At 60.5% G+C, this 6,605-nt stretch overlaps 1 long non-coding RNA gene across 1 annotated transcript in view; it reads left to right on the top strand.

Annotated features, from left to right (window-relative positions):
- The window catches only part of LOC111828376, a 9,530-nt gene continuing 2,925 nt past the window's right edge, over positions 1-6,605 (top strand). The window contains exons 1-3 of the long non-coding RNA XR_002832223.1: positions 1-30; positions 803-1,882; positions 2,613-2,615. This is a non-coding gene — a long non-coding RNA (uncharacterized LOC111828376). The remainder of the gene's footprint in view (positions 31-802; positions 1,883-2,612; positions 2,616-6,605) is intronic.

Here is a 6,605-nt window from a genome sequence, read left to right as displayed (position 1 = left end):
AGGGCTGTCCAGAGAATCTTCAAGCGTCAGGTGAGAGCCCCCCAACCCCCACCCCCAGGTCCTGGCCTCGGCCCGGAAACCCCGGGCTCAGAACGTCCTCAGGGGTTGAGACCAGAATGCAGAGCCCACCTGAGTGTGGGGCTCGGGAACTGGGAGGCAGCAGCAGCCTGGAGATGGGGCAGGCAGCTGCCTGCAGCCCCTGAAACCCACTGGCTGAGGGGCCCCAGGGTGGAAGGGGCAGGGCCTTTAGCAAGCTTTCTCCACCTCGGCATACTGACCTTTTGGGGAGGGGGAGAGATAGATAGAAACACTGATGAGAATCATTGATTGGTTGCCTCCTGCACGCCCCCTGCTGGGAATCCAGCCTGCAAGCTGAGCATGTGTCCTGACCAGGAATCGAACCGGGACCTCTTGGTTCCTAGGTCAACACTCAACCCCTGAGCCACACCGGCCAGGCTGGGTTAGTTCTTCGTCATGGGGGGTGTCCTTTATGCACCGGGTGATGCTCAGCAGCCGCTCTGGCCTCCACCCACCAGATGCCAGCAGCACCCCCACCCTCCTGTTGTAGAATGTCTCCCTCCAGACAGTGTCCCTGGGGCAAACTGGTGGAAAACCACTGCTGGGTCCGGCCGGGTCTGCAGGGAGGATGCAAAAGGCAGCACGCAGCACGGTTGCCGGCCAGCAGCCCCGCCCCGCGGCCCTGTCTTCAGGTTCAGGGGCCCCAGTGGCGCCCGGGCCGCAGCGCTGGGCTCGGCGGGACTGACCTGCTTTCTCTCTCCCTCTCCCCTGCCCACTCTCCCAGCATCAGAACAATTCCAAGAGTTCGCCCAACTCCAAGACCAGTTTTAACCACCACATAAACTCAAACCACGTCAGCTCCAACTCCACCGGAAGCAGCTAGTGGCCGCTTGGCCTTGGAGTCCACGTGGGACAGGCTAGACCCTGTCCTTAGAAGCAGAACTTGTGACCGGCGGAGCGTCCACTCCGGATGGGTGGACGGGACAGCCCGCCCGGAGCCGGCGAAGGAAGGAGGCGCCGCCCTCGGCACGGAGCCTCGGGCTCCTCAGGTGCCACTCAGGTCTGTGCAGACGCGGCCCTCGAGCCGGGCGGACTGGCTTTGTCTCTGTCGACTATTGCAATAGAAATCCAATCGGATACGACGACTTGCACGTATTTTAATAGCATCATAACTAGAACTGAATTTTGTCTTTATTATTTTTAAAGGAAAGTTTTGTAAATTTCTCTATCGCCTCAGTTTACATTTTGTATATTTGTATTTAAATGAAAGTCAGACTTTGAGGGTGTATATTTTCTGTGCAGCCACTGTTAAGCCATGTGTTTTCAGACATTTTAGAGGGGGCGGGGTGGGGGGGGATTTACCAAAAAAAAATGTGACTCAAGACTTCCACAGCCTCAAATGAGAAAACGTTTTTATTAAAGGTAGAAAACGATTCACGTTTCACCTCGAGAGGGTCGGTCGCATCCATCTCTCTAACCTTTGCCGGGCATTGCCCTCGCCCGCTGGTCACTTGGAACAATCGGAATTAAATGCTCAGAGACGCACCTGGGACTGCACCCCCGGCCAGGACGCCCTGTGCGGGGCCCGTGGAGTGGCCTGGGGCCAGCTCCGTGGGATCCACACGTCTCCTCGTTGCCTGGGCCCCGGCCCCCTCTTCCTCCTGCGAGACGGCCGTGTGCCGCGCCGGCGCCTTCAGCATCTTCTCTGGGCCCCTTCCTTTCTAAGCAGGTTCTGACTGTAAAGCCAGTGTGTCTTCAAGAGGCATGTGTCTGGGGATTTTTGTTTTATTCTAAGAGAAGCGTAGGGATGATAAGGAGTAATCATGGAGCCCCCCGTGTCCCAAACTTTTATGGCCCAAGGGGGGTCACTGGGTCACCCTGAATAAGTCTTGAGCGGGGAGGGGCTTGCCAGGGACTCCGGGCACAATCCTTAAGTCATAGGGGTCATAGGGTCTCGAGAGCTGCCCGGGACCCCACAGATGCGTGGGCCCAGGTGGTACGGACAGCGTTGGCTCTCCAAGCAAATGGCTGCCCAAGGAGAGGCCGGGCCACCGAAGAAGCTCAAGACAAGCTCACGGTCACCTCCTGGGAGAGGGGGCACAGGGGCCAGCTCTAACCTGGGACCACAAAGTTCCGGGCACAGGTGGCCCCAGGAGGCAGTGCCTGGCCTTTAGAGCATGGCCGTTGGTCCTAGGGAGCCGCTGGACCCCCTGCTGTCTCCAGAAGGTGACAGAAGCAATTCCTCCTCGCCATGCCCTGCACAGGGTGAGCTCTGCAGCTCCCGTGCTCCCCTGCTCCCCTGCTCCCTGGCTGAGTCGCCGGGGACCCTGTCGGCCTCAGTGGGACCTGGCCCAGCCAGGGCAGCTGCAGGGTTTCTCCTGGTCTGGGCCCTGCACCGGCATCTCCTGTAAAATGCAGGTCCCAGGCTCCACCCCAAACCTAGAGATCTGCAGCGTTCTGAGGCTCTGCCGGTCCCGCTGACGCCCCGTGGGTGTGAGAGCCACGCCATTGGTGGGTCTCAGGTGTGATCATGCAAACATCGCTCAGGGGCCCCAGGCAGCCTTGGGTGTGAGCGTTAGGGGGGAAGTGGCGAGCATGTCAACCAGTCTCCAGGCTTTGTCCCGAAGCCTTGCCCATGGTCCTGGGGCCGCTGCTCGAGAGGGGCCTGACCTTGGGATGGGCACTTTGAGGTCATTTTACAAACAAATGGGAGAGAAGAAACAGTGGGCTTCCCGCCGATCCCTTCAATGTGCCATGTTGTTTCTTCAAGACCTGGCTTGTCTCAAGAGGCTGCCCCACTTCCCTCCGTGGGCTGAAGACAAGGCAAATGCAGAGCTACGTTCAGTTTTGCCAGGAAGCGGACACTCTTCGGCCCGTACGTCAAGGTCCCCGAGCTCTTGCTGGCCGTCCTTTCTTCATGACGAGGACACTCACCAGCCACCACGCTTCATTTCTTTCCCCCAATTCTCAGGACCCAGCCCTTAGCACACGGACTGGTGCTGAGAAGGCAGCCTGTCTTCATACCCGAGCCCACACGCTGTCTGTCTGTCTGTCATGGGGTGAGAGACACAGATCTGTGTGGCCAGAGCTCAGACCACGGAAGCGCAGGTCCCTGGTGGCTCAGGTAGCGGGAGCCTGTCCCCAGAGCGCCCACGGACACAGGTCAGGGCCGCCGGCCCTCTCTCCCTTGGGGCCCTTGGCTCCCCCAGAGAAGGGAAGCGAATTCAGGGCCTGACAACCGGCCTCCTCCCACCGAGCCCCAGTCCCCGCGGGCCCTTCCTGTCCCTGACCCTCCCCCCTCCGCCACCCCTTCTACCCCCACTTGTTTCCCATAGCGGCATTTTTAAAAAGGTGTTTTTTAATTTAAAAAAACAACAAAACACAACACCTTCCCACCCACCCACCTGTCCGGGACGAGGTGTAGCTGGACGGTGAGTGGGTTTAATCTTTTCTACAGCCTCTGAGCTCCCTCAGAAGAGCCGTTCTTCCTCCAAGCGTGACATTTCCTCACCTGCGTCCGCGGACGTCGTGCCTTCGAGGAGAGACGGGGTCTTTGCAGAGGCATCTCTGCTCCCACTTTTCAGGAGAGGAGCTGCTGTCCCCGATGGGATGGGGGACGAGTGCTCACCCTCCCCCGCCCCCCAGCTCTCGGGGCATCACGGGGTGTCACGGGACCCGGCCGCCCTCTCGGAGGAGGCCCCGCAGCCCACATCGGCTCCGCTTCCGAGGCCGGAGCGTCACTTCCAAGGCCGCGAGCTTCGGGCGGCTCCCTGGCCCCGTGGCTCAGGGTGGCCATGTCCCCAGCAGCCAGGCCGGTTTGCTTGTTTCCTCACGAGCTGCTCTCACAGAGGGACACCCAGCCTGGAGGGTCGGGGGGAGGCCACACCGCGCAGAAGACAGCAGCGTGGCCCGGCTCTAGGCACACGCGGCCCGCCGGGACACGAGGCGTGAGTTCTGGGGACACGCGTGGCGTGGATGGCACCAGTGGGGTGTGGCCGCCTAGCAAGGCCTGGCCTCGGGAGCCAGGCTCCCTGCCGCCCCAGCAGCCCGCCCACCAGGGAGCCCCTGCTCTTCCACACCCTGTCCCTTCCCCAAAGGCTCAGGCCACCAGTTCATTTTGCACCGACTTTCCCGCGTGGGCTGCCGACCCAGACCTCAGCGCGGAGGGAACGCGGCCTCGCCAGGGGGAACCTCGGCCACGGACGAGCAGGCGTCCCCCGAGGTGAAGCGGAGCGCGGCCGGCATCGCTGTCCTCTTGGTGCATGTGCTCTCTGTCCCCGAGAGCTGGCACCTGCCGAGGGCGCCTCTCCCGTGCTCAGGCCCCGCCCTCCGGCCGAGGCAGGGCCTCCTCGCCTTCAAGCCCCTGTTGCCGAGAGACGGTGTGAAATGGGTGCGTTTTGAAGTTTTGAAGCTCGGAGCTGTGAGTGGGGAAGGCGGAGAGCTCACTCCTGTCTGAACAGCGGGCCCACGGGACAGACCCTGCTCGGCCGCGTGCCCGTCTGGTCTGACCTTCGAGGCTTGCGCTGCAGACAGTGGTCAAACCGGAAAAGCTGGCTCTCCCTCGGGCAAAGGCAGTTCCCGAGAAGAATCTAGATGCCTTTCCGGCCATCGCCATCGAGGAGGCATGTTGTAATAGACCAAACGCAAATGTGCTCCATTTGGAAGGGCTCAGTGGCTGTTGGTGGTGGTAGAATAATAACCCTCGTAGCCAAAGGACCTACTTTCTTCAGGGACATGTGACGTGGGTGAGTGACAGCGGTTCCCTTTCGGGGGTCGTGGCTGGGATGACGGCTGGGCTCTGCCGCGCTGGGTCTGTGTCCGTGGAACACGTCGCAGTGCTGCTGTGTCCAGATCAAACCACTGTCGTTTTTTAAAGAGAAATAAAGTCCTTAATGAAAAGAACTGCATTTCTTTCCTTCTGTGGAGCCATCCTGTTCCCCGTGCACTGGACAGCTGCCCCCGCAAGGCAAGCACCACCTTTGAGTGGACCCGCCTGCAGGTACGCGGTTCGGCCCACACACAGGCGGTTCGGGCCCTGGCCACCCCGGGCCTGCCATAGGGGCCATCTCCAGGGGGCAGGGCCTCAGCATCGCCCCGATCCCTGTCCAGGCCGATTGGCTTCTGATCCCAGGCCCAGCAGGTGGCCCAGAAGTGGTCTGGCCGTGGCACCAGGTGAGAAGGCAGAGGGAGAGAGGCCAGACGGGCAAGTGCACCGTGACATGGCGTGTTCTCCGTGGCAGACGCCAGAGCTCGGGTGGGCTCTGCGGAGGGGCCGTTCTGCCTGTCAGCTGGCCCCGCGCCTGTCCTGCGCCGGAGCTGGGTCACCATCAGGCAGGACCCCGAGGACCTCGGAACCCAGGCACCAACCTAGGACCTGAGGCCCCGAAGCCCCCTCCCACCTGCGCGGCTCAGGGGTAGGATGAGCCAGGTTCCGGCTCGGACAACCCCTTTCTGACTAGAACCCTGGCGGCCCCGAGCCCTGAGCCTCGGTGTCTGTAGGATGGGGAACACCGGCACCGAGGGCTGCGGGAGGCTTCAGGGGACCACGCGTGGCACCCGGCACAGAGGGCGTCCCCGGAGGACAGTCACCTGGTTGTCTCTGGACCCTTTTGATCCTTGACCTTAGGACAGGGTGGAGGGGGGGTCCTAGACCCACACGCATCTCACCCTCAGTCCAGCCCCAGAGCGCCAGGGATTCCATCAGGCACTTGGTGAGGGGCGCCCTGAGCTGGGGGCCAGGGCTGGAGGCCTGTTCCTGCCTCCCGGCACAGGGCCTGGGTCCGCTCCCGGCACAGACGCCTCACCCAGAACGTAGGACTCGCAGCAGTTCCCTCCCCTCGCCTCCCAGAGGCAGGTGCCTGTCCTGATTAGAGGAGAGGAATGAGGATTCCACTTATTGGGAGACTGGAATGGGGGAGAGGAAGAGGGGCTGGCGAGCAAAGGGTTGCAGAGTCCACGGGGCGCAAGAGCAGGGCGTCATGTGGAGTCCCTAACACCACCGCCAGGGCTGTCCCTCCAGCAGCGCTGTGGCCGGTTCCCACCCCCTCCCCACAGCTCCTACCTGCTGTTTGGAGGCCGGGAGGTTTCCTAATATGAACCTCATTTTCATGTATCGTTTTATTATTATTTTTAAACGTCTCGTCAGTGTAATGTAGGCCAATAGACTATCGGCCCCAGAGCACTGCTGGTGTTCCCTGCCTCACCCACAGCCCTGCCGACCCATCTTATTTTTAAATTTTATTTATTATTATTTTTTATTATTTTTAAAGAGAGAGGAGGGGAGATGGTTTTTTAAAATATGTTTTTATTGATCTCAGAAGAAGGGAGAGGGAGAGAGCGAAGGAACATCAATGATGAGAGAATCATTGATTGGCCGCCTCCTGCACGCCCCCTACTGGAGATCGAGCCTGAAACCTGGGAATCGAACCGTTGCTCAACCACTGAGCCGCACTGGCCAGGCTATCACTAATGTTCCTGTGGAGAGCGGCTACAGTGTTTTGGACAGGTTCAAGCCTTGGACCAGTGGTTCTCAACCTTGGCTGCACATTAGAATCACCTGGGAATCTTTTTAAAATCCTGATTCTGGG

Source organism: Myotis lucifugus, unplaced genomic scaffold (assembly GCF_000147115.1).
Source record: "Myotis lucifugus unplaced genomic scaffold, Myoluc2.0 scaffold_345, whole genome shotgun sequence".
Lineage (NCBI taxonomy): Eukaryota > Metazoa > Chordata > Mammalia > Chiroptera > Vespertilionidae > Myotis > Myotis lucifugus.
Note: the sequence above shows the minus strand (reverse complement) of the source record. Positions and strands in the feature narration are given on the sequence as shown.